The sequence below is a fragment of the Gallus gallus genome, chromosome 1 (genome assembly GCF_016699485.2).
Source record: "Gallus gallus isolate bGalGal1 chromosome 1, bGalGal1.mat.broiler.GRCg7b, whole genome shotgun sequence".
Taxonomy (NCBI): Eukaryota; Metazoa; Chordata; class Aves; order Galliformes; family Phasianidae; genus Gallus; species Gallus gallus.
In genome coordinates this window covers 11,684,706-11,711,962 of record NC_052532.1, presented here as the reverse complement: position 1 = coordinate 11,711,962, position 27,257 = coordinate 11,684,706, and positions in this window count along the sequence as shown.

Sequence of the window (27,257 nt, the reverse complement as noted above, 5' to 3'; positions counted from 1 at the left end):
AAGTAGCTGCTTGTGAATGAAACCCTGTCTGTGTACAGAAATTCCAGACAAAACCCTACATCTGCCAACACAGCAGGAACAAAGCCAAGAAGCCTCTCCAATCCATGTGGCTCTTAGGTTTTTTCCGGGCAGTGCCAAGGATGCTCTCCATGCCAGAAATGCCTATTCAGTAGTATCATCACTTTTCAAATTTGTTGCATTTTGGTTTTGCATATTTCCTGCTGGCTTTGTGTTTCTGCCTCCAACAGAAAAATACAGCCATAATCTAATCAATCCCCTGTCTCCATTAACACAAAACATGAGGACACTTAATTACCCCCCTTCCCATCCCCCCGCTTAAGAATGAATTAAAAATGTTCCAGGCAGTGCAAAACAATAGATTAGTATTCCAGGGTTAATTCTGCCATGGCTTTTCTTCCTATTTCTGGTGGTTTAAAATGAATCAGACTCTGGCATTTCTCTCATTCTGTCTACCAGATCCCCATCTTCAGAGCTGGAAAAAGTATTGTTGTCCCCATTCTGCCAGCAAACCTTAATACCAGGTCTTGTGGTAAGCAGGTTTCGATCTACTCAATTTAAGTTTGGACCATGTTTGTTTTGTTGTCATCTGTGCTCTTTGAAGTCCACCTGAAATCAAAGCAACTCTCTGGAAGGCCAATGGCATCCTGGCTTGTATCAGGAATGGTGTGGTGAGCAGGACTAGGGAAGTCATCCTGCCCCTGTACTCAGCATTGGCAAGGCCTCACCTCAAGTACTGTGTTCAGTTTTGGGCAACTCAGTACAGGAAGGACATGGAGGTACTGGAGCAGGTCCAGAGAAGAGCAACGAGGCTAGTGAAGGGCTTGGAAAATCAGCCCTATGAGGAGAGGCTGAGGGAGCTGGGGCTGTTTAGTCTGGGGAAGAGGAGGCTGAGGGGAGATCTTATTACTCTCTTCCCGTACCTGAAAGGTGTTTACAGTGAGAGCGGGGCTGGTCTCTTCTCACTGGTGACAGGTGACAGGATGAGGGGAAATGGCCTCAAGTTGTGCCAGGGTAAGTTTAGGTTGGATGTTAGGAGACACTTCTTTACAGAAAGGGTGGTTAAGCACTGGAATGGGCTCCCCAGGGAGGTGGTTGAGTCACCATCCCTGGATGTGTTTAAGAGCCATTTGGATGTGGTGCTCAGAGATATGATTTAGCAGAGGGTTGTTAGAGTTACGGTACTATGGTTAGGCTGCAGTTGGACTTGATGATCTTTGAGGTCCTTTCCAACCTGAGTAATTCTATCATTCTATGATTCTCTCCCAAGCAATGGAATATCAAGCAACTTCTTTCCTATCTTGGCTCTCTCGCGTCAGTGACTGAAATAAAGAGAGATATCTCCAAGTCACTATCAGATGTATCCATGAATGTGTCTGCAACTGGGGACCATATATTCCTTACCTAAATTTTATTTCAGGGATTCTGAAGGTTCATCACTTTTTTTTGTTTGTTTGTGTCATTTATTTTTCAAGTTTATAAACAGAAATTGTTCTCTTTCGGTAAAACCTGGTTATGCATTTAAATTTTATTACTTTCTTTTTTGACTCTTTAGAACTGTGTTGGGGAGGGATTTAGGAAATGATAAGAGCTTTGGGCTAATATTCAACATGGGTTCTAATGCATCAGTATAATCTAGAGCCAATTCTTAGAAATTAAAATTCCCTATCTGAAAACTATGAGATCTTTAATTAAGGGTAGATGGTATGGAATCGCTACATAGAGGGTATCACGTGACAATGAGGATGTAAATGTACAATGGGATCTAGCTCCTACAGCGTGGGATGTTTGTAATGTTTGCTGTAGTGAGCCTGAGCTCTTTGATTCTGCTATCAGAAGCCTGAAAGTACAACAGCATTTTTCCTATTAGAATGATTTGGCAGCCTGAATGACTGAGGCAATATATAAGGAGCTACCAAGAAAATTATTTTTCCCCATTATATCAAAGAATGTCTTAGAAATGTTCTGAAGTACATAAGAGTGGGGCAGAAATCTGAGTGTGAAAAATATTCTCACCAGAATATAATGGATTAAGAGAATTCATGAGAAGTGTTATGGAGTTTTTGTTTTGTTCTTTGCTTTTTTTTCTTTGCAGGTGATAATTACTTGTCAAAACTGAAACTTTTACAGATGTATGGAAAGAGTAAGCCACGATGCATTTCAATGTCAGAATTCTCAAGAATAAATTATTTCAGCAATATTTCAAAGACGACAAATCTTTTTCAAGATTAGAAAGGTAGCTTCTTTGTGCAATGGAGTGAAAAAAAAAGTTCAAAACTGAAGTATTTAGAAACCAAGATAATGTTTTCACTGCACTGAACTCAGTTCACCTTGGAGGTTCTGGTCAAAACTAATGTATTCGATTTTCATTTCTCTTTTTTCTTTATAACACTAATATTCTAGTCTCTTGAAAATTTCCATTGTTGCTCAGCCTGGAGATGAGAAGACTCTGGGAGATCTTATGGCAGCCTTACCATACCTAAAAGTTGCTTATAGGAAAGACGGAGAGAGATTCTCTATCAAGGACTATAAGGACAAGGGATAGTGGTTTTGAACTTAAAGAGAGTAGATTTAAATCAGAAATTAGGAAGAAATTCTACAATATGAGGGTGGTGAGGCATTGGAACAGGTTGCGCAGAGAAGCTGTGGATGCCCCATCTCTGGAGGTGTTCAAACCCAGGTTGGATCGGGCCCTGAGCAGCATGGTCTAGTGAAAGGTGTCCCTGACCATGGCCGATGTGTTGGACCTAGAAGATTTTTAAGGTCCTTTCATATCCAAACCATTCTATGACTGTATGATTCATCAGTTACAAAGCTATTTCACACTTGCATCTACTAATCAACTCCGTTGTTCTTACTCTTTGGAAATGAGTGATTGTTTCATTTATCTGAACTGTAGTATGCATACCAGAGAAACTTGACTAATCTCATAAAGCTACAGAGAAGAAAAATCATTAGAAAATATTAAAATTTAATTATCTTGAATTTTTAATTGTAAAAAGCTGTGCTTTAATTTTACCCAGTCGAGTTCTCCATCTTATTACATACTGTACTAAATGTTAATGTCAGATAAAATAAGATGCTGTAGTAAAGTTAATCTTTTGCTTCTGAGTGGGATGTTAAGCTTTCTTTCAATTAACTACTATTTACTAAACACAAACATAGAGCTAAATCTGAAATATTTAGGTCTATTTTTTTTTTTTTTATCTTACTCTATTATCACTAATCTAGATTTCAATGTTAATCTATATTCAAATCTCTGATGGAATTTATATCTGTCCCTTCCTGTTTAAAAAGCAAGCTCTGGTAATGGTTGCAGAAACATTCCCCCTTTTTATCTTGAAATATAATATATCTCAGAAATTACAGTGCCAGAATTGTGCTAAGTACACATGTTCTATGACTTCCTAACCAGTGTGAGTTGCAGTGTGAGAGGTTCATTGCAGAAATATACATATAATTTTCATTAGATGAAAGTACCAATGCCATGTTACATAAATTAAAGGTAATTCAAAATCACTTCAGATTGCAATAGGATTTGCTGACTTCCCATACGTATGCTGACAGAATTTATGTTTTCCTGTAAAGCACATTGAAGTAATCAAGGAAGAACTCTAATAGTATTAGTTGTTCTTCATCCAAAACTATGTATAGGAAGTACTAGTGTTGTATAATTAAAAAGTCTTAAGTCATGAGTCAGCAGTGTAAAATTTCCAATTATATCACAGAATTAATAAGAGAGTATATTTTTATTTATCCTATTTAGTAAAAGTGCTTTATCTGAATTCAACTTTGATGAAATTTATCTGTTTTTCTACGTATTATTTATGGGAGGTTTTGCTGCTTGTCAACAATGCATATTTTTTGAAGAGAAGATTCAGTGAAACATACATTGGAATATTATTACTTGGCATCTTTTCATATATTTTCCTTACTTTTAATCTTAATTTTATTTTCATTTTTATGAAATGAATTCTTTATGAGAGCTTAAACACATGCTTAAATGCACATACCTAAATAGTCTCTTCAACATCAGCTGAATGACTGACTTTTTTATAAAACATATTAACTGGTAATATGTGAAATTATTCATATACTTAAGTATTTTCAGGATTGGGTCATGATCCTTTACGTGACATAAGTCTCTAGATACTTGGGGTTTTTTTGTTCTTTAAATCTGATTCATAACGTTTCCTTAGCATATTCTGGCACATGTTAGTATCAGAATGTCTCTCTACATTTTTCATCTTGTAATTCATATTAAATTGCACTGAATAATGCAAACATATAGACTTCTGTAGCAAACTGACTAGAAGTCTATCAAAGTCTGAACTGTCTGATGTAATCAAAATTTGCTTGCTAAATCTAATTCTCTCTCAGAGCTTTTTATACGTTTGTTAATGCCTCACTTTGTGCTACACTAGATAAGCCACTTTGCATTATGGTTGTATAGTGTAACATGTCATAAACAACATAAGCAGGTGTGACATAGTGGAAAGCAGTGACTGGGACATGATATTCCAAAAAGGTACCCTAAACGACCATGAAAGAAAATTCTTACTGCTTTTTAATTTAGTTGTTCTAATTTGCTAAGAACTTTTATATATCAAATGCAAAATAGTTATGGAATCTGATCAAAATTAATGAAATCCTCCCTTTGATTCATTGATCATCAGAAAGCAGTAGTGTACTGAGTCTGGTTTACACGGTGAAAGCCATAGACATATACCAGTGCATGTATGAAATATTAGTCCTGGTATATCAGTTCTACTGCAATGGCTATGCTAGTAAATGTGTTGGATCTTACAGTGATTTCACTTATTTTGTCTGGGAGGCATGTACCTACATAAATCTCTGTATAGTGGTGTACAACTATTTCTCCTTATATTTATTATTGCCCTTAAAGCAAAAAAAAAAATTCCTAGTAAAAACAAATTGTATTTGAATATGATCATTCATACCTATGTCATGTGTTACATGGCAATTAAGACCTCATGTATTCTTCTGCATAAGCAATTGCATTTTTACTGGGTTGTACACGGATTGCTTTTACTTTAATTTCATTTATGAAAATTAATTCATATGAAAACAGTTCTGAAACTCATGAAATGGCCTGAAACAATTCTGTTCTCCAAGGCACCTCAAACACAGCAGGAAGATGCCTACACGAACATCTCAGTAGAGGTTGGCTGCTTGACCTTCTTTCATAGCTTGCCAAGGGCAGAACACCACACTGTTGTGACTGTGTCCTTTATGAACACTGTAGTTTTCAGTAGTAAAACAGACTGAGGTTATTAGGTAAGGCATATCCTGCTTTTAGCAGTGATTACTTTCAGACGCCGTTAACTTAGCATTCAGAATAGAGAGCTCCATTTTTACAAGGTATTTTTTAAATGAAAAGGGTTTTGTAGCTGCATAAAATGTATTTGTATTGTGTTGGAGGTATTTTCTTATTGAATGGGACCACATGAGAATTTTTCAAAGGGAGTTGGGCTCTGTGACATACTGAATACCTAAAAGAATTGTCTATGTTGTACTGGAGAACTGTTTCATGTGGAAGACATTTGTTACCAACCACAGACTGACACAGTGGGGAATTAGTTTTGGCATAGCTCATACAAGATATGTAACTGGATCAATAGAATAATAAAATAAGATTGAAAAATGTGGGGGGAAAAAAAGGGGCTAAACAACCTATCAATAAAATAAACCTACAATGATGAAAATAAGAAATTATGCACCTGACTACTGTTATCTCATTATACAGCTGATTGTAATCAGTTCAGACAATGACTAGCACCTTTCTGTGGATTAAATGGGAACATATTTTTCAAAGGATCTAAATGGGAACTATTTTAGCACAAATCATTTTGACACAACACGATACAACTTTTAATTTCCAGTTGCTAAGGTATCTGATATAGTTCTTTCTTTAAGAAATGTTAGAGCAGAAGGATATGTTAATTAGCCATAGGATTAATAGTTGCTTGAGGTGGCATCATGTGACAATCCAGTATTCTCTTTGTTCCACATTTTCTCTCAACAAACATTTTAGCCCTCTGAAGTGGAAGAAAGGAAGAAAAAGGGAGAGAGAGAAAAAGATATGTTGCTGCACAGAAGAGTCAGTGAGTACAGATAAAACATCCTTAAACAGGCTACATGAAATATGCAATGCTTTTTTGCAGATAAAATAGCTGCTATATTTATCAGCATACTCTAGTGTTTTAAAATTTCTTCATTGAGTCAGTGCTCGTGAGAGGTGCAAGACTGACAGCACAAGAATATGAAGCTCTTTGTCTGTCTCCTTGAAAAGTACTGAGTAGGCAGCAAAGTCCTGGTTCTCTTTTCCTTTAAAATTATTTGTAATTTGTGTCACCGTTGAATTTACTGAGTGATTTACCTTTGATTGACAAGAATAATTCATGTACTGTATGCCTCTCTGCACTGTAGTACCATTATATATCAAATATGCACGGAAGGCAATATTAAAAGAGAAGAAGCATCTGTTTCTGTAGCTGTTCCATGTCTTTCAACACCAGATCATAAACACAACCTGACAATCTGGGGGACCTACTGAGCACATGCAAATCAGTTCTCTGTCTCACGTGCAGTGAGGGGATGCTGGCACTTGAGTGTGATTCAGGACCATGTCAGGAGACCCTGAGGCTGGGAGTGGCAGCGAGGCAGACAGGCTGCTGGAGGTCTGGAAATCCAGCAGAACGCTTTCAAAATGGAGTGGAAGGGCTGGTGTGGTAACTAGAAATGCCATGCAGTCCTTGGACTCTATCCAGTTACGCCCTCTGGGTGCTACCACACCCACAGTTTCTCCTTATGGATGTTCTTCTCCAAGGAAATGGACACAAGCTGCAAATGTATCCCACAGAGCAGGAGCTAACATTCCCCATTGCCTATGCCAATAGCTTAATAGGCATCTTAACTATTTCTGCAATACATGCTGATCTCCCACCAGCTGGTGCTCAGAGTGCAGTGTATGCTGTTTGGGCTGGGTGCAGCAGAAAGCTGAATCACAGCATATATCTTTCTTATCCACTTCACAGTATTTTATCTCAACTGCTAACATTGCTGGAGTAGAGGATTCCTCTGCTAGTGTCTCTGCTCCTCTCCATGGTGCGGAGAAAAGATTCACACTTGCTGATACTCAATTTCACACTCTAGAAGTGAGTTCTTGCCATTAGTTATGCCCAAAAAGCTAAAAGCAATTGTGAGGAGATACAGAGTAGAGAACAATGCCTATTATATGAAAACAGGAGTCAAATGCATGGGTCTGTGGATTAGCCAATGCCAAAAGTAATGAGCTTCAGATGCCAAGCAAACTCTATAGATGCTTAGAGAGAAGCAGATGGCAAATTTCTGTACATTCTGAATGTGCTTTTTTTAATGCATTGCTAAAATCTGGAGTGAAAAACTGCAATAAGCAAATAAATCATCTGGTTGGATTGTCTGTCACCAAAGCAATAGAAATGATTTTGCTGCCCACTGAAGCAGTGCAGTTGTTGTTGCAAACCTGATGGTACTTTTTAAAGAGTTTGGAATGGACCACATTACTTAAAAGTTCAACTAAGCCTGAATGAAATCCCAAGATGCAAACTATACTTTTTTTGCCTGACTTTTTTGCCTGAGGGACACTTCAACTTCAAAATACCAATTGTTCTCACGGTCTCCAATGCTGTTCCATCTGCTCCATCTGCTGTCGGCCAGTTAACACTGGGGGAGGTTAAAGCTATGCTCTAGTCTGCTAAAAGCACTCTTCTAACCTGATTATAGGGCCATTTCTAGAGCTATGTGCAGCAGAATGGTCTTTCTATATTATAAGCAACAGAAAAATATTTAATTGTTTATTTATTTATTTGTTTAGTATTTAAGTAGCTGTTCCCTGAACCACTCTTCCTGTCAGGTAATTAATGAAGATCACAGGCATGGTCTGAAAGCATGAAGCTCTTCACATATATCATGAAACCCTTCAGGAGGAAGCACAGCTCTGTGATAAAACTAGAGCTAGTGTACTACAGACTGCTAAGTGCATTCACTATATCTGGAATTTAGTTCACTTTGCTGTCTAAATAAATGAAATCATGCAGCTCTGTAGGGAATGGCTTTAATTGAAAAATCACATTCCTTGCCTCTATTGTAAATAAATCACAGCACTTGAATTTGGTCATGGCCTTTGTCTAGCTTTGAGGTCAACACTGTATGTATGAAATAGTATAGCAGACATGGCCCTCACATTAATACATTCTGTAACACTGTAGGTAAGATACATGCAAGAATGTGTGTCTATGGATGCTTGAATCATGAAACAGTGCCCTGTGATATACAGCATATATGTGACATGGTATCAAATGACCAAATGATATATGAAATATAACCATTTGTGCAGTTGATGGAAGTCATGAGAGATTGCTATGCACAAATATTTTAAGAGCAGATAAAGAACAAAACTACATTATATTAAGATAATAATACAGTAAAAAATACGTGCAGTGGTAATGCCGTATGTGATTGGGAGCAAATTGTCAATGGGATATAGCAAGGTTGAACAGGAAAAATCAACCTTCTTAGCTAAACTGAAAATATGTTAATACAATTCTCATTATTCTTTATTGAATTATTGAATTGCACTTTAAAATACACTCAGTTACCAAAATTTTACCTGTAAGAGTAATCTTTTCCTCAGTATTTTCTCACTCAGTTAAAAAATACAGCCTGTTACTCTCCCATGGCTTAAGAAAACTAGGTGTACTATCTTAAAATTATTGTTCTATGAGTAGAAATTTTTATTTACTGCTTGCATTATACTGGCTTCCATTATGTGTTAGGGAAAAAAATACATGAAGGGGAGAGAGGAGAGGAGAGGAGAGGAGAGGAGAGGAGAGGAGAGGAGAGGAGAGGAGAGGAGAGGAGAGGAGAGGAGAGGAGAGGAGAGGAGAGGAGAGGAGAGGAGAGGAGAGGAGAGGAGAGGAGAGGAGAGGAGAGGAGAGGAGAGGAGAGGAGAGGAGAGGAGAGGAGAGGAGAGGAGAGGAGAGGTCCACAATTTAAGATAAGCAGCAAAGTAGGGAGTAGAATAGATTTGTTTTTTTTTTTATCAACTTCTGGAAACATGGAGAGAGATATCTAAACTCCCACAGAAACTCTATTTTATCATTACAACTGTTTTGCTATTTGCTATGTAGATACGTCCTTGGTGGTACCATGGGGAAATACATGATTTTGCCCTATCTCTAGTCCCCAAATATCCTCTATACAGTAGGGAAATTTGTTAATAAAGTTACACTTTGAAGTTTCTCTATTAAATTTATGAGACGGAGTTAGTTAATCAACTGTTTCAGACCATTTTATATGTTGGAAAATGTTATGTTTTCGGTAGTCATATGGAAAGTTACATTTTGACTTTGAATCTTCACAGCTACATATTTTCTTAAGTGTTTTTTTTTAAAGAAGTACTTACGAAAGTTTATGTTACTTTTCCAGGAGCTCTATTCCATCAAGTAATGATTCTTAACTTTCCAAAATTTAGGTATGCAGTATAAAGCAGTGTTCTAATCTTTCTCTATAGCCACTGCATCTGCAGTGCTGACTCAAACAACATTCTCCTCTAGTTCTAGAGGGTATCTCAAATGACCTGCTCACACCAGCACCCAACTATCACACCATCCCTGGATGCTGGTGTAATGGCAAAATGCCATGTTTGGTTGAAGACCAGGAAGGTTTCTGCTACCTGCTGACAGCAGCTGTAGGGAACTAGTTCAAATAGCAAACATTTCTCTTGAACCCAAGAAGCACGACTGGGATGAGAAATTACATCCCTACGGTGTTCTCAGTCAGAAGTATTTTCTCATTCATAAGCACTCAGTCTGTATTTGAAAGAGCAGAACTGTATTATGGAAATAAAGAAAACTACATGAATGATGGAAATAAAGAAAACTACCATGAAATACACTTCATGGTGACTTTGTCAACAGTCTGTAATCACAGCTCCTTTCTCTTCTGGAGACTGTGGAACAGGGAAATACCCTTAAATGTGTAATTTCTTTCTTTTCGGGGCATGCTTATGCTACCAAATAATTTAGCTCCTGAGTTCTCTGCAGGCACTGGATCCTGTGCCCTCACTGTCTGCATTGCATAGATGTTTGCTTGCTCTAGGGATTTCTTTTACACAGCACAAACCAGAGCAAAATTTGTGTGCCGTTCATGTCAGGGACCACCACGCATTCACAGGGCTGCCCCTCCACCCGCACTGGTCTGTAGAGTCAGAAAAACCCAACATGCTGCAGGGCTGCGGTGCCTACCAAGGTTCAAGGTTATTAAAAATGCAGCTAAGAGGCCTAGAGCACAACTCAGTGCACATTTGAACTGAATTTCACTGGAAAAAAAAATTTCACAGGAAAAAAAAAAAAAAAAACAGCAAGTTTAGTCCCTAATAAAAGTTATCTCTGAGCCTACTTAAAAAGGGATGGCCCTAATCAACAAAAGCACATTTTCTGTTCTTCATCATGTTGCTGAGGGCTCCTTGGGTTGGCTTTGTTTAGCAGTAAGAATGCAGCCTGAGCATCACAAACTCTACACTCAGTCTGCAAGGAATGAATGCACAGTGTCCCGAGGTGTGGGCAGCAAACCTGTCTGCAGCTTTAATGCTGTGGAGGTATTGCTTTGCTTTTTTGACTGCATAAAAAGGCTGCATAATTCAACAAGTGCTGCAGCTCCTCTCTGTTGAAAGCTCATGTTCACAGCCAGAACTCTCCACAAATGTAAATCAACAGCGTACAGGACTTTTACAGTGAGATGATGAGGAAGAACTGCTCAAAATCAAAAATAGTTCTCTTTTTTTTTCTTATTTCACTTACACTGCCTAATCAGTTCTGTACTTCTCACTGTTTGTGATAACTCCCAAAGTGTTTTGGAAATGACTGGCAAGAAAAAGTCCTGAGAATAAGCTCTTCCTGGAAGCAATTCAAAGTCTCTCACCCATACTTGGAGGTGCCAGAAAACACCTACAACTTCTAGAGTTGTAACTAGGAGGAGCTATGGAGAGGAAAAACACAGATGAAACAGGCACTTTTTTAGCTGAAAAAATGTTGTTTCAGGAACACAGAAAGGTTTTGAAGAAAATATGGCAGTTCATTGACATTGTCAACAGTTTAAAATAATATTTAATATTCTTTATTTTTGTTTCGATTCAATTTCTTTTTTTGCTTTCTTTTCAAAACTGCAGTGTTGTTCCACTGAAATGTCAATTAATTTTTCAAAGTTTTATTTAAATGGTATCATTGAATGCTGCATTTACAGTGACAGTGTGAACCACCTTGAAGCCAAAAAAAAATTAATCATTTTAATGAAGTTGAGAATTTTCTAAAATGAAATATCTTTTGATTTTTTTCCCTATAAATTTAGGAACAGGTCGTCCCGTGTGGAACCAGGAATTGGAGTCAATGATCTTTTTGGGTCCCTTCCAACTCAAGATATTCTACAGTTCTATGACTTACATGCTATAGAGCTTTAGAAAAAAATTCTGCTCTGTGGTACAGGTACCACATTATTCTCAAAGCTGGCCTCTAGGTTTTAGAAACCATCTGGACTGAGCACAAAAAGGAGTAGGCACAGTGAAGTACTTTCGAGATGCGAGTTTGGTGCGCAGAAAGATATGGATTATGTTGGAGGTTTCTTACAGTAAAAGAAGTATGCAGACAGTCCAAAGCATCATGCCATGGGAACAGCCCTGACTGCCACAGATAGTGCACATCTTATGGGCATGAGGTGGTCCTTGAGCTCAAGAACACTGCAACTGCAGGGTGTTCAGTCTGCTGCACAGACTGGTGAGGAATGCTGTATTACAACTTCTCTTAAACAGTTTTAGCCAGAGAAGGCATTTCTCAGATTTTATGTTGATGCATTACCTTTTGTCAGTGCGTGAAATAAAATGGCTGCTCAGCTCCGCCCTGGAGGAGGTGGCATTTCAGACAAGTGTTCCCTGTGGCATACTAAGTCTCATGGCTTATAAAGTGCTTTGGAATCCCTCCAGGGGAGAAAATGGGTATTTAAATGTAAAATGGTTATCTTTTCCTCCATCTTTGCTGCTGTATCTCATGCAAGCCCTTAGAAACAGAAAATAATTTCACAAACTTTGATTAAAACAATGTCTAAGCTTCTAAATTGTTTCGCCTGCTAGCTGGTCATTTTAAGCAAGAAAAAAAAAAGACATTATGTTCTCTCAACATAAAATGCACTCTTCAGTTCTTGTAGTCTCTGCCTGAAAGTGTTCTGCTAATCTTAAAATAAAGCACATAGGGGATCCATAAAACTTCCAGGTATGTAATATGTTTCAGAAATACTGTTCGCAAGCTCTGGGTTGTTTTTTTTTTGTTGTTGTTTGTTTGTTTTGTTTTGTTTTGTTTTGTTTTGTTTTGTTTTGTTTTTTTTGAAAAGCAATATTTGTAAGCCCAGGATCATTCTGTCTGTGCACATCACTCTTATCTCCCTCCGGCACTTACTGCAAAATTGAAGGGAAGAATCCAAAAACTTGGGTAAAGAACAAGCGTAAGCCCAGGACTGAATTCTGCCATGAGCTCAGCAGCACAGAAATATTGCAGTTCCTTCTGCTTCTATTCCTGCTGCTTGATGACAGGCTATGTCATGTGTTTCAAGACTAACAGCAGAAGGAAGTTTTATCTGCTGGTTTTGGTGAAAATTCCCAACAAAATATAGTAACTCTGTAGGTACATGTCATTGTTATGCTGTAAAAGTGTGCAGACTATAAAGAAGATGATCATGTTTTATCTAATAGTTGTATTATGGGAAAAAGTAGGCAAATTGAAAGCATTCCATTCTGAGATTGGTCCAACAGAAAAGCTCTGTCGCTGTGTAGTGAGAGTTCCCCTATGCTTTGAGGTGTGCAGTAAAGACCCTCTGTAAGTGTGAAACCACCTCTACTGTGTTCATTTTGGAATAAACTCCTTGAGAATGATTTCTGCTCCATTTGATGCACTGCCAGAGAAAGCACTGAAGAGGCTCAGGAAGAGGCCAGTCCTCTCTTGACCTCAGTGCTGAGGTTTTATTCTCATCTGCTTTTGGTCCTGTGAAAGGCACGACATTGAGGCATGGACTGAGAAAAGTTCAGCCTCAACTCCTGCTGATGCTCTGTATGAAACCCTCATGGGTGGCAACTGGTGCTGAAAGTCTTGTTTTCATGGGGAAGTTTCTTAGCAGTGAGCAGAGAGCAGTGAGCTCTACTGGAGCTGTCAAACCACATCTCCAACTTCTGCAACAAGAGGACTCTGGCAAGTGAGACTACTACTAGCCTCCAAAGGCCACAGCCTCCTAGCAACAGCACTGTCTGTACAGTCTCCATCCCAGCCAGAGCACTGGTGGTCTTCGTGATTCATGTACAATCCCGGAATACCAGAACATCAAGCAGCAATTAGCAAAGTATTCTGTGTATTTAAAGCTATGGTCCTTTTCCTATTAACTGCAGGACTCCTGTTGTACCCAGTACTGCATTTTAAATTGTTACAGAAATAACCATTACGGGAAAAGTAGTCATTTCTTCCTGGAAGTTTAATCAGCTCAGGCATAATTACAGTACGTCTGCTGTTACCAGATTATTCTCTAATACACACATGCATGCACACGGTCTGATAAAACAGGCTCATGCTGGCATTTCTCTGAGATGCTGACAGGCAGGCAGTACGTGCAGGCTGAGTCACGAGGTGTGCTCTTCCCCCAACTGCATTGTTCTAACTCTGTCTTACTACCAAGTACTGGGAATGCGTCAGGTCAAACCCATAGGTCATTTGGAAGGAAATTCCTGCAGCAGTGCTGAACTGCTGAGTATCATTCTGTATTGTTCAAAACGGTGATTTACTGCAAGCCCTTGTATGTGGAGTGCTATCTGATGAATTTCATCCCTATGTACTTTATCCTACAGCCACTTCTCTGTGATTAATTTGCAGTTAGTAGACAGGTTACTTTATATTAGTTACACTAACTACCATATTTTTATGAGCAGATGACAAAGGATGGCTGCTGGTGGTTTTGTGTCCTGTTTGGTTGGTTGGTTGGTTTGCAGAGCTTATTGTTTGCTTGTTTGTCTGTTCTTGTACTTTAAACAAATACTGAAACAGGTTGACATGGATATACAATCAAAACATGATCTCATCGTGAAAACATTTAACAGAATCACAGAATCATGGAATAGTAGGGGCTGGAAGGGACCTCTGGGATCATCTACTCCAATTCCCTGCTAAAGCAGGTTCCCTATGGAATGTTGCAAGTGTTCTCATGTTATATTCAGCTTACATACTTAAGTGATTGCATTGTATGCTATAAACAAACAACTACCTACAGATTAACAATAGTATTTGCAGGGGTATTGGATATTCTGTATTTAATTTTGTATGCCTTTGAGATAATACCTTGCATTACACCTTAGAATTCCTAAAGCCAATGCTGATTTTGTGCAAAAAATAATTTGAGAAAAAGTTAATTACCACAGATGTGTAGCAACCATTCCCTCCATCTCATTTCTGAATAGTACCTCCACTTAGGAGCTGAGGTATGCTGGGTTAGACTCAACAGAGTGCTAAGGGAGTGAAGAGAACTGCAGACCTCTCATCAATCTGCAGTGCTTATTTTCCCACTGAAACAATGCTCCAATTTCTACATATGCCCATAACTTAAAATAGGCTCAGAAATGGTAAAATGCTACAAGTCCCATGAAGAATATGTTCTCAGATGTGCTCAGATCATCTGAGCATTTCTGTTTACAAAGCAGTCAGCAGCATTGGTTAATAAAATACAAATCAGTGTTGCCTTTCCCCTTGATAAATGTACAAAGACAAAGCATGTTTTGTAGGATCACCATAATCACAAGTTTATTACTTATGGAAAATAAGTGCTTGGCTTATGCTTGGCACTGATCCCTTTTGAAGGTGATAAAGGGTAAAGCTACTTAGGGGATTGATCTAGTAGGCAGAAAATCAGCTCTTGCCTGCATGCCAGGAGAAGTTCTGCTAGCAAAATTCTGTGCATCCTTGTTGGAGGCAATGATTCTGAATTAAAGCTGCATAAATAATAGAGGATTCATTGTGGGATAAATCAGAATGTTTTGCTTGACTTCAGAATAAAGGATGAATTTCTTCACTTATGGGTTACTTAACCTTTTACCCAAACCCTTTTTCTGTAATTATTCTGAATTTAAAATTGAAAAATATTGTTTTTAAAAAAAGTTATTTCATAAACATAAACATAAGCATAAAAAGGCATTTCCTCCTGAAGCATTTCTACTGAGTGCGTTATTTGGAGGAGAAAGAACATTGTCATCTACTCTTTTTGAGTCATTGCTGGCAAAAAGCTAACACCGGGAGAGAATCTGAGAAGACCACAGTGCTTTCTGTTTGTGTTCCTTATGCTTCTTATAGATCTGTGATTGCTTAAACTGTCTCAGTTCACCTGGGTTACAACTGGATGGCACAGTGTGGGTGCTGAGCCCATCCTGACTCTCACTCGTGACCGTATTGCTGTCACAGGGCGTTTCAATGATGACCGTCATTAGTTGTCATTGGCAGTGCTTGACTGATTTTCAAATGGCAAATGTAGGCAGTTCAAATGGGCACTGAAGAGAGGCTAATAACTCGGGTCAGGGGCACAATATTTTAAACCCGAGTATATCAGCAATTCCAACCAAATTTGTCTCTGGGAATGCAAGAACTGTCCCTAGTCATAATTATGCTAAGTCTTTTCTAGCTGCAGAACAAGAAGGATGTATTGCTCTCATTTATCTGTGTATAATTTCATTGCTTTGCAGCAATTTATAGAACTGTAGAAAATAAAACAGACTGGCTTTTGTGGTTTGCCAAGTGCACCTTTAATTTGCAAAATGTTAGTATTCCATGTTCAGAATTAGTACTTTTCACAGCCTAATGAATTATGTTTTGACGCATATCCTCATAACTATCCCACATATCAACTCTTTATGTCCCATTATGCTTAATTACTGTTTTATTCAGCTCACTAAATTAATATTCAACGTTATTGTGATTTTATAAGCCAATTAATTTTACACATTACTACCAAAACTTATTTTTAAAAACTGTATGTTTTGAACTTTTAACATTTCTGTTATAAATTCACTTTTCAGCTGCTAGAATACTTTTTCTGCTTTACTCTGAATAGTCTAATTTTGGCACAGTTTTCTGGTAATGGCACATGCAAATGCAGCACTTGAAACCTGAAGAAGTAGAAATGCCAAGGTGGCATGCATAAACTTGACGCTTTCTGATGCTTTGGTCTAAAATCAATAGGTTTTACATGTCCTGGCAGGACTGCAAGATACCTGCCTCATCTGATGCTGAATTTGGATGATAAAGTTATCCATTTTAATCTGGGGCCATGGAGGGCCCTACCCTTTCTGTATAAATGCTTTTCCCTGGAGTGAGCAGCCTGACAAACATGGCAGGGGAACGTACTTATTGTTTCTGTCTCTGTGCTCTGAGTGCATTTCTTGTACTTGCATGTCAGGCCACTGCACGAGCCTCTGCACTATGATAGATCAAAAAAAAAGTTAAGATAATGGAGACATCATTCAGCATTGCGCGTCATGTTCACTGCTATCCCGCTGTTAGATTTGGACTTTTCTAATAAAATTCACTCAGAAACAAAGGTTATGCCTTCATTTGTACCTGAGCAATAAAATGAATCTAGCATATGATACAGCAAGCTGGATTTTTAAAACTCAGCTTATGTAACAGAAAACAGCTGAGTTTTTTTTAACACAAAAGAGTTAACGTTGGTTCATGTCCTTTGCAACAGAGGGAAAAAAAATCAATTCTTTTTCCAGACCAATTAAGTTACTAAGATACTCTTAAAAAACTGCTTAATATTTAATGATATTAGCATTTCATTTATTGAACATTTATCACAATATTCCTTTTCGTACACGAATAGCATTTAATAGTCATTAAATAACAACATAACAATGATTTGTACAGCTGGTAAGTAGAGATACTTTCTTCAATAGCCTAGGCTTTCTCCTGGAAGGAGTGAGCTGTGGGATTCAGTGTATTATTGCTCCCATAGCAGAGACACACTGTAAAAAGTGCGGTTTATTGCAGCAAGAAATCTTGTTGATCAAATGTAGAATGCAGGTTTCATTAAAGCTAGAAATTAAACTCCTAACAGCAGGCCTGGGTAGCATCATCTGTGAATTGGTATTGATCCTGGATACCCCATAACCATCTACATCTCTGGATAGCCTGTAATGTACAAGTCATTTTTAGTTACTGGGATCTAAAGCTGCTCTGCAAGTAAATTAACTGAGAGCTACTGGTCTGGTTTATCAATTATTTTTCACCTGAAAAGTGCAGGCATCACTGCTAGATAAATCCATGGCCAGCTCGAAGTATTTTGTTCTCCTTGTGGACAGGGAGACTGGGGGGAGCTGTGAGGGAGGGAAGCATTTGGAGGAGGAGATGCCGTGATCCCCAGGAGATCTTTGCCTTTTTTCCAGGGGAGCTGGGGACCCTAAAGAGTGGAACCCACAGACAGTAGTTTGCTTTGAACCGTTACTTACTGTAAACATTTCAGTAATTGTACATGGATTTACTGACCTTCGAGGCTAATGCAGCTGACTGGTGACAACCATGGGAATGGTTGCTACCTACCAGATCAGGTTGCCCAGGGCTCCATCCAACCTGGCCTTGCTCAGTGGCTGCTGTAGTACAGAGCACAGTGCTACTACAAAAAATAAGGAGAAATGAGGACTAGCTCAAAGAAGAATAGGTCAGTTTGAGCTGTGGAAGCATTTTCAGCTTGTGTCTACCAGAAGGTTTTCTGAAAGGCTACTGTCATGAAATGTGAGCTAGTATGCTTGTTTCTATAATATTTGCAAAGCATCCCACAGCTTTCTATTTTGTTGACCTGCCAATTCCAGCATCCTAAGGAAATGTAGAGTAATTGTTGTATAAATAGAAAACAAGTTCAGGATTGTATGATGTATTCACTGAATTTCTACTTAGGAATTAATTGATTTTTTTGTTTGTTTGTTTGTTTGTTTGTTAACAGACTCCATATATTTTGATGTCCTCCACTGTTATCAATCAGAGGCTTATATATTTCTTTAATATGAGACAAAAAGGTCTGTATTTTACTGGGTGATATCAGTTCTTAATAGGCCCATAATTCCCTATGGTGTGATGGTAGTTGTCTGTATCTTTGTCTCAAAATTAGTAATGTGTTTGCACTTACATGTTTAAGCAGAGTCATAAAACCAGTAATCTCTTCATATTCAGAATAAAAACAAAGCTCCTGTAGGAATTTCAGTAGGTGCTGACTGAACGATGAGGTATCTGCTTGATACATAGTGAGCCTGACTGTGGTATGTCCAATTAACAGCTCGTCATTTAACTTCTTATAGTCTAATTCTTTATACTTTCTCTATTCATTTAGTGAAAGAATCTAGAGAGGATATTCTGCATGAATGGTCAGGCATAATAGCAATAACTATCTTCCAATTAAAAAGTCTGTAACTAACTGAATTAGACGGATAACAATCCAGTTCTTGTCTAGTGATTTTTTTTCCTTTGTGGTCTTTGGACATGTTTGATTTACAATAAATCCATTAAAGTTGTAAAGTACCATGTGGAATAAATTATTCAAAACCAAGAACAAGTTAATCAAATATTACATTCTGAAGGCTAAACAAAATTACCAATATGCACCTGTGTGCCTCTAATGGCCTGTCTACAAGGAAATGCTATTGCAAACACAGTAAGAATTATACATTAGACCACAATCATTATTCCATGCTATCTACTCATCTTCCATTCAACCTTGGAGCTATAGGCAGAAAAACAGAACAGAGAAGTGTATCTAAGCCCTACTTGTGATTTTGATCACTGCTTCTAATGCTCTTTCGAAAGTGGGGCACAGTGGCCACAGAGTTGAATAGATGACAGGGACAGAAGCAATTGAAAACATCACAAAAAGAATGGTGTGTCCTGGCATTATGTGGCTGCAATGCTGATGTGTTACATAATGAATCATTGTCATACACGGATACATTTAGCTGAAGTGGCATTGACTCGAGATGTCTAATATCAATTCCAAACAAAGTTTAGAAAATATTGTTTTTTGTTTTCCAATTCGCTTTCAAAATTTTGCTTTTTACTTTTTTTTTTTTTTCAAAGTAAGGAAAGGGTTTCTTGTTTGTTTGTTTGTTTTTTGTTTTTAAGGATAACAAGAAATACGGATTCATAACTCCAACACGATAAGAAGCATTAGGAAAAAGAATGGTACCAACCTAAGCTATTCTTCCTCAGGTTGAGCCATTGAACCATAAAATCCATTATTTCCTAGAGTTACAGTGGGGCACAGGGAAAATAAAAGAAATATTTTTTAAGTTCCCTTAGTGCATGCAGTGTCTTGAAATTCAGGTACTAGCAAGTAAATGAATCATGTCTCTTGCAGCTTCTTTACATCCTTCTGCCAGAGTGCTTGATAAAGCACCAATAACCATAATTGTCTTTGCAAATCACTGATACAAGGAGTAAAAAATATGTGCCCAAGTATGTCTTCCATTTCCCAGAGAGTTACTTATGTGCCCTTCGTTGTTCTGTGTGCAATGCAGTCAGGAGCTCTATCTTGGAATTCACAGCAAGTCTCATCTGAGCACTGAACACTGATAGGATTTATTGCCATTTTTATAGATACAGTAAGTAAATATAAACTGAGAAAGTGTCATAAAATATAAAACTAATCAGCAGGTGCTGATTAAGGAGAATTATTACATAAGCTTTAAATACTTTTCCATTTAAAGTTTAGCTTTTCTGGTTTAGTAGGAAATGCTTGATATAGGCAAGGTATGACACAGCAAATATGTAATGGAAGATGGAGAGTGGGGCACTGGAAGAAATAAGTGGTCAAGTAGATTGCTTCGGGTGAGTGCTCTTACCTCAGCAGCCCTGAAGGCTCATCTGCAATGTGCTGCAGGTCCCACAGAGGAGCAACAGCAATATCCATTCATACTGAAAGCAGATGGCAAAATTGATACCTGAGATCCCAGGATCTGTGGAGACAGATGGAAGCAAATCCTTTGAAAGACCTTTATATGAGACCATTGTTCACAAGAAACAAAGACTCAGAAGAGGAATATTTGATTTGACCTACTGTAATGCAAATAGCATTTTTATTGTAGTGAGGCACTGTGGCCAGGCTCATTATCTATACTCACTATCAGCAGACAAGATGCTCAACTTTGATTAATTTTACTTTGATATCATAGAACTGCTTCACTGTGTCATTCTGCAACATGTCTGGGACTGAAAGGTAGAGCAGGACCTGACCAAGTGTAGATCATGGAGAAAGCAGAATGGAAGATGCTTTTGAACACATCAGGCTTTGCATCCAAGGCCAAACAGAATCCTCCCTGCTTGAATTCTACTAACCTATAGATATATATTACAGCCATGTTTATCCACTGCAAAATCTAATCTTATTGCAAACACCGTCTTTCAAACTTGAAGAATTCAGGGAAGAGGTTTGGCTATCTAGACTGTCTCATTTTCAGAGCTGAACTACTGGTTTGTGTCTTCACCTTCTTAAACCATGGGAACCAAGGCAGGATGTCTGTGAATCAGTATGAGAAGCAGGACTGGCATATAGAATATCAGTACAAGAAATTCTGGTTCCATGAGTTTTGTCTGAGTGAGTTGAGCCACTGCAGAATGTGTGCTGCCTTTGCAGTCAGTTGCAGAGCAGTTGATGACTGTGTAGCCAGAAAGTCTATATTTCTGCATCTGAAGCTGTAAACCACAGCTGTTCCATGCAGTGGTTTTGCTGCATTAGGAGCTACACACTCAGCTGTAAATGTAACCTAATTGCGTTTGGACAGAAGCATTAAATACACAGCAAGTTCATTTCCTGCAGAACTGTGTAATTGCCATGTACAGTTTCACACTTACAGGGTCAAATTTTACTGTGTTAAAATTACACAGTTCCAAAGCTATTGGCTTTCCTCTAACACAGAGCAATTTGGCTGCAGCAGAGGATAACATAATCGGAAACACTCTACGGCAGCACTGCCTCAACCACAGTATTTCTCGATTACTGGTCAGTATAAATCTGCAGTTGAGGACTTGATCCAAAGCCATGTTTCTGTCATTGGTTCCAATAAGCACTGACTCAGGACCTTAAAAAGAAGTCTGTGGTGAAAAACCAAACAACAGAGCATATGTCCTACATAATGCAGCTGACTATTTCTATGCTCAGCGGCCGATAGTGAAGGGCTGCAATATTGATTTGCGTTACTGTACTTTATAGGTACTATGTTACAAGATTAATTTTGTGCTACTCAGCATCTGCTTTCTCCTTGGGAAGTTTTGTAAAGAATTCTGCTGACTATAAAGAATTGACTTTTTCTTTCTTTTTTTTTTTTTTTTTTTGCACACCAGCAAAACAGATGCTTTATACCCTGCCCTTCCAAAGTATAGCATGACAGATACTATTAAGATGATTATACTGTATACATATAAGTACTTCTGTGTTCACAGGCTAGCAGCTAACATCTTATTAGTATAGGTCAGCATCCTGGTCCAGTTCTTTTCCTCCCACTTACTTCCAGACAGCATTATTGTGATAGATTATTATTTTGATAGGATAGGCTTTGGCTCTTGTTCAAAAGATGATATAAATCTATATCCTTTTATAGATGACTTTTCTTCTTGCATTTACACAAGCATTTAAATAGGAAGTAACAGGAACTGGCTAGGGGTAGCATGAGTGGAGATTCATTTAAATAAAGAAAGGTAAAAGTAGTTCAGTAAGTAAAAAATGAGTGAAATTACCTCTGATTAAATTTACCCAGTGGAAATCTGTTGGTTTAGGTGTTTCTAAGTATCAGTGAAGTGATATCTAGTAGTGGTACCAAGTATCAGTGAATCAATATGGGCAAGACTTTCAGTTCCTCTGCTTTGGCCATGCTTCTCTCTTGGGTTCTTTTAGAAGCAGGAGGTATGTAATGGATGGAAGGTGATGTACTGAGTCCTTACATGGCTTAACAGCAGCCATGGCAGTGGACAGGAATAAATTCAAAGAAGAGAAGTACGTAGTACATAGTATTGTTTCAGAGCATGTCATAAATCCTTTTCCTTTTCATCAAAGGGAAAGAGCTGTGACCCCATTTGTTTCTGGATGGAACAGTTTTGTACTGACTTTGAGTGAAACTTCGCTTCATTGTGCTGTGTGGTTCTGAATGCTTTTGTTCCTGCACTATGCAGCAGGATATAAAAACTCTTCCTCTTCAGCCTACTCATTGAATTAAAAGCAGCAAAGATGTGAATAGTACATGCTCAGTGAAAATAGTGAGAAAATTAAAGCATGAATGCTCCTTGAAGATCAAGCTAGGTTCTGCTTTAGATTCTGGGGCAATAACTGGTGCTTTTCAATCAAACCCGAATCTGTTTCCCATGAAGGTTCTTGTACAAATATTTCCTCTAAATCTCTTTGAAATTTCTGTGTTTTTTTTTTTAAGACAGCAAAAGCCCTGTTTTATACTTCATGGATAGTCATGTAGCAGTAGGACTGAGAGAAGGGCAGAATTCTGGTGCCAAAGTGTACAAAGGCTAACAAAACCACCTCTGAACATAAACTGACGTTTCTGCAGGAGAAGCATGCTGATTTAGGCCCAGCATGGGTCCATTTCTTCTAGTTTGGAAACTGCCCAGCAGCTAGGACTGGATGACAAATTTTAAGGTGAGTTTTCTTTAGGAATCTGGAAGCATGCAATTTTTAATTCAGGTAAAACAGAATAACTGCTCTTCTCCTTCAAGAATCCATGTCCTTCTCCTAGCATATGCTGCTCACCATGGCACAGAGGACAATTCAATAAAGTTAGTAGTGTGTGAAATAAATTGTCAGGGCCCTTATCTCAAATGACCAAAATGTACACATAAGTAATCCTTCAACCCTGGACATTGTAAATAAAAGAGGTCAAGAAGCCTTGGCAAAAGATCTGTGGCAATGTGCTATGATCTAGGTAAAGGCTGCTTTAAATCATTTTGTCCAACAATCGCTCCCAAATAGAAATGGTTTAAAATCACTTAGACATGAGTAACCTTGGGAAAGCAGTCCACAAACACCTGTGGTAAGTCTTGTGACAGGAGTACAATGTGTTTATTACCACACCATAAATGAATATGAACACCGTACAACAGAGATAAATAGACCATAAATTTGATTCTACCCTCAGCTAACAAGACCTTTAGTGCCTATCAAAGCTACATCCACTACAACTGGTCATTTCTACCTTAGAGACAGTTGCTCTCCATATTGTAGTTACGTGAGTTTAATAACTGGGGGAAAAACAGTTCAATTCCTCTATCTTTTTCTGAGTTCTCTTGTAAAATCTCCTTGTAGACACCTAGATTTCCAAACCATAATGGTAAATAGATTCATGTTATCATGTCTGAACTAGCCTGTGAAAGGCTTTTCTGGAGGGCAATTCACCTGACAAATGTAGCTGAACTGACCTTGTTCAGGGTGAACACTTTGAATATAGATCAGACTTTCCTCCACATCAAGACTTCTACATTTAGGTGTCTACGGAGTCAGTGTCTACATGTGAACTAGCCATGTAATGTCCAATGAAGGCAATGCATCTAGTAGAGCCACACGAGAGATTCTGATCACCCCAGAAGAGATATCTCTTGGTCAGACACCTAAATAGTTTTGTAAACTTTACTGACTGTAATGGAAAATCTGACAACGCATGAGTACATTTAAAGTTAAATTCAGGTGCCTGCAACTGTGTATCTGTTGTTCTCTGTGATGTCCTATGTTCTCCAAAATATCTGTATATGACTGACAGGAAGATATGGAGCTTACAGAAGACTGGTGTCCTTCTGGAGATTCTGTAAGAAATGATGTGGATTACCCTTGTGCACCTCAGATATCAGCAGATCCAAACGTTTAGGCAACTGTTGCTGCAGTGTTTGTCCCCCTTAATGTAGACACCTGAGTTCATATGAATGTAAACTAAATTCAACACCAAATTGCTTTTATTAGGACAAATCAACCCCATCTATTATATACTTGTTCTCTTCTGTTAGTGACATCTACAGGCCTTATATTGGGAATGTTTTTTTTTTTTTTTTTGGGGGGGGGGGGGGTGTTATTTCCCTACTTCTGTGTATCTCCCTTTCTTAAAATTGTTGCAGACTTTCAGCTGGCATAGAGAATTATTTTTTTCTGAATTGGAGACCAGGGTTGCTGCTTTCTTCTCTGTCATTTAGCATCAGCAGCATGATATGCATTGCTCCTAATTTCAAATTTTTGTAAACTTATCTAGAAGGCTTAGAGTTATTCCAGGCTCTGCTAGAAGTCATTTAAAAGGAAAATGATCTTTCTTAATCCTTGCTGAGTATCTCCTTTTTGTCGTGTTTATCACTCATTCCATGAACAAATCTCCTGGAGACATCGGGAACAAATATGCAGTATGTAACAGGAGATATTTTGGAATATGTAATTTCAAAAAGTTAAAACAGCAGGATTCTTGAATTAACATGAAAGATGATTTGCTATCAAAAGAAAACTGAAACACATGCTGCTGGAGCACACTTCTTATTGTTTGGGGTTTTCTGAAAGCATGCTTTTAATAGTTGCCAGATATCTTCTGGTTCAGGACTATTAATGTGCTTATCATTATAGAAGTGATCTGAACAGAAAGTGTATACTATTAAGTGTAGTGTGTTACCTTCTTCCACTCAAGTTAGCATCACTAACTTTGCGTCCGGATGCTGCACTACACTTCCATGGAGTTGTAGAGGAGATTAAATTCAGGGCAGGAGACAGACCTACCAAGATGTTGATTGAATGATCTCCACAAATTTCAGCACTCTGGAGATTTTATGCTCTTTGATTTCTACCATAACATGTGAAAAAGATTACATATCAGCACAGTATGGCTTGCAACCTCATAATAAAATTGAAGTATAGGTTGCTGAAGACCAGGTCTCCCAGTAAATATTACTTTGCTTTCTGAAGGATAATTCTCAATTATATCCTTAATTACTTGTAATTGTGAAGTATATAGTCATAAGGTCAAATGTTAAGATGTATTCTGGTATTGTATTCTGGTGAGGTGCTCTTTAAATTCAGAAAGTCCTTTTGAAATTGTTATAAGGAAAGAAAGAGTAAAGAAACCATTAAGAAACCATTGCAAAGAATCTTTTGATCTTAACTATGCATTTGTTTCCTTTGAGATCAATGTTAACAGTTTATAATGAGATAACCATTAATCATATTTTAAAATACTAGGTTTGATGTACAGAGGTGGGACAAACTGGTACTGATGCCAAGCACTACTGACAATTATGCATAACCTTCTTTTAACCCTAATTCCATCCATTATAAAATGTAGCATGAGTGTGGAGACAATAAATCACTTATGGATAGAAGAAAGGTTCATTTATCTTCATAGAGTTGCTGTAAAAGAACCTCTTCGAGGAAGATGCCTTTATTGCAATGAAAATAGATTTAGGGACACTTGTGAAAATAGGTTTGCACAAAACAGTTCCTTTTCAAGATACTGCTTTTTATATATCTCCATTTATATTCATTTCTGATTTTTGAAGTAAATGTACTTAAAAAAAATTCTGAACATATTTCATCAAGGAAGGTGACAGAAGATATGGAATGTAGCATACAGTAGGTGAGAGTGTGACAATATAGACAGGGCATTCCTCCTGGAGTCAAACAGATCCCAGGTAAGGTGCCTCCCCAGTAGTTAATGTTTAGATGGATGGAGCAGAAAATGAGCAGCACTGAGAACAAACAGAAAATTCTCCTTATTCCTAAGGATGTGGCCACTTACAGCCCCAGAAAAAGGATGGTTGGAGTCTGGGAAAAGGGAGTTGTCTGCCAGCATTTATCTACTCTTCTCACACCTTCACAAGCTCTCTAGACCATGGCCTCCAATTTTATTCTCTATCTGGACAACTAAGGATCATCGAGATCACTGAGAACATGTAGAATCTTTTGAAGTTTGCTGTCCTGTTGGCTAATTAGGGGTAGCAGTAAGTGAAATGAAGCCCATGGCCAGCTAATGTGGTTCTTTTAATTTCAGATTTTTTCCTTCCTTCCTTCCTTCCTTCCTTCCTTCCTTCCTTCCTTCCTTCCTTCCTTCCTTCCTTCCTTCCTTCCTTCCTTCCTTCCTTCCTTCCTTCCTTCCTTCCTTCCTTCCTTCCTCCCTCCCTCCCTCCCTCCCTCCCTCCCCTTCCTTCCTTCCTTCCTTCCTTCCTTCCTTCCTTCCTTCCTTCCTTCCTTCCTTCCTTCCTTCCTTCCTTCCTTCCTTCCTTCCTTCCTTCCTTCCTTCCTTCCTTCCTTCCTTCCTTCCTTCCTTCCTTCTTTCGCTCCCTCCCTCCTTCCTCCCTCCCTCCCTCCCTCCCTCCCTCCCTTCCTTCCTTCCTTCCTTCCTTCCTTCCTTCCTTCCTTCCTTCCTTCCTTCCTTCCATTTTTAATTATCGATACTCATTCTCTCCATATCCATTAGGACTAGTTTGCACCAGAGATTTGGCTTGCTAGTTCATTATTACTGCCTACTTACCATGTCCCTGCTTTGAGCTGAAGGCAAGAAGAATAACTGAAGAGCACATAAGCCTGTTCCAGGTTGCAGTTTGTCTTTATCTGTGTCTGTAGTTACGGGGAGGACTTGCAATGGTCTGGAGACACTGAGATGCATGTGGGTATCAGACACTGCCCAGGCTGCTTGGCTATCAGGTTATCAGGAAGCCAGATGATGAATTAACTGGTTGTTTGGTGACCTAGGGCAGAGTGAATGCTGCAGCACAGATAGGTCTGGCTAAGCTCAGATTTGCCAGCGAGCCAGCAATTTACAAACGGTATCTTCCCTGCCCTGAGCTTTGGTTTGCAATGTGCTGAGCAAACAGGTTTTGTTGCTTCTGTGCAATGGGTTTGCCATCTCTTCCTGTACTTATTTTCTTAGTTAATTTATGTGTTTTCATCTGTTGGTTCCTTGTTATTTGGATTTGTTTGCTGATTGTAAGGATTTGTGTTTCTGTCATACTGTAATAAAAGAGAAGCTGCCTAGTGGAACACAGCAGCTGTTTAAGAACTCGTACCAGCAGTATATAACCAGTGATGATGCAGAGCGAACAATGCTCTGCTCAAAAACTGGGAGAACAGAATAATAATCTCCTTTAGTCTGCAGGAATCTC